The following is a 2009-nucleotide window of genomic DNA, read 5'->3' as shown; positions in this document are numbered from 1 at the left end:
GACATTTTACAAATGTGTCTTCTATGTGAGTCCATGCACAGTCCGTTTGGTTTGCAGCTCTTGGTCTTCACTGTGTGCGTATTTGTGTAGAAGGAGCTTTTATAGGGTTTTTTTTGTTGTTATTGTTCTCAGTGTTATCAGGCTCTTGCAACTGCTAATAAAAAAAAAAAACTGTGGTTTAGAAGGGAGCTGAGTACATGCTGACAAGTAGTCTCACCTTATTTCTTAGAATGTGACACAAACACAACATAGTTTCCCATACAGATGCTCTTAAAATAACCACTGCGATCAGCAGTACTGTAACTATCGCAACTCCGCAAAGACAAGTGCTTATGTCAGAGATGTGGTCACCCAGTGTCCCTTATATTGGTGCACTCAATAATTACAATGCTGCTGCGGTCATACACCGATCAAGATCACTTCTGTCCCTCAAATGAGGACATTCAAAAGCAAATTAGGACAGTCAAATGTGTCCCATTTGTGAACCACATACACACAGTACAGTGCACTATAAATCAGAGATTGGTCAGTGACTACATGCATCACTCAATGTGAAAGCTTTGACAGGGCAGTGGCAAGAGTGGATACCTGAGGACGGTACGTACTGCATTATCATCATTACACATTTTTGTTGTCCATTACAATTAATTACATTGGATCGGGTTCATAGTTATTTTGTGTGGGCTACCAGCAGGTGTTTCATTAAATATGGAAATGGAAACAGAATATCACTGTAAATCGTTCAGTGTTAGGACTTGATAAAGTACATAAAGAAAGCTTAATACAATGGAAAAACGTTTTTATTTATTAAAGAATTTTAAGTGTAATATCTGATATGTTTTAGAAATAATTTTGGAAGCATACTGGTTACAATATTAAATCTGTTTGTGTTCAGTATTTTTCCCCTCAAATGAAATTATCTATAAAATATCCCTATTTTGTCATGATTAAATAAGCAAATGTAATGATATAAAGGGAGTTGTTTTGTATTTACAATGAGTGCACAATCATGGTAATATAACAACAAAGCTATGGACTGCAGGGATATGACTTCATCCATGGTTTAACAGATAGTACAACAGTCATAGTTGAGTAAAGTAAGAAGTTGTTAGAAAAATAAATATTCCAGTAAAGTACAGATACCTGAAAATTCAATTTAGAATTTTCAGGTATCTGTACTTTACTGGAATATTTATTTTTCTAACAACTTTTTACTTTACTCCCCTACATTTTCCCAGACATATCTGTACATTCTATGCTTATTTCAAACTAAATTGATGGGGCAATAGTGATGTATCTGTACTACTACTTGAATATGGAAAGTAGCCTACTTTTACCACCTCTGTATGTAAGAGTCATTGCATGAGAAAACCAGGCAGAGGTCAGAAGATGGGGGTCAGCCAAATCGGCTCATACTTTGCATGTGTGATAGGTATGTGGAATTATGAACAGCCATATAATTAAAACCCTCCAGCTATTTTTCGTTTCTGAGTTCTGGGGCCCTCCTTGGAGACCCTCAGAAATCAGGTAATTTATGGCTGGAAATGACTGAAATTGCAATGGCTACCCTGATAATTCTGATAAAGATGAACATAACTTTTATATTTTCATAGAGCCTGGGTTCCCTAGTTTTACAGACCAAAAGTTGAAGATGAAGCATTGAAATTAAGAGGGTGTAAGGGGACCACTCAGAACCACTGAAAGCAGAATTGACATCTCTCTAAATTTTGGTCATTTTTATGAGGCATTATCTCACATGCGCAGTGGATGGTTTTACTGTTGCTGGAGAGAGGAACATCTACTGATTCAAAAACAATCGTCACATAATGTGAGCCGTGACAGGTGGGTCTTTATGGGTATTTTTTTGGCATCATACTCTGAAAAGCAATTTTTAAACAGCAATATCTGGAAAACTATCTCACCTGTAGCCTTCAAATTTTCTACAGTCAATATGTTACTAATAGCATCCAGACATGGAATGTCAGGGGTGTAGCTCAAGTATAACCTAG

Source organism: Alosa alosa, chromosome 1 (assembly GCF_017589495.1).
Source record: "Alosa alosa isolate M-15738 ecotype Scorff River chromosome 1, AALO_Geno_1.1, whole genome shotgun sequence".
Lineage (NCBI taxonomy): Eukaryota > Metazoa > Chordata > Actinopteri > Clupeiformes > Clupeidae > Alosa > Alosa alosa.
This window is presented reverse-complemented; position numbering follows the sequence as displayed.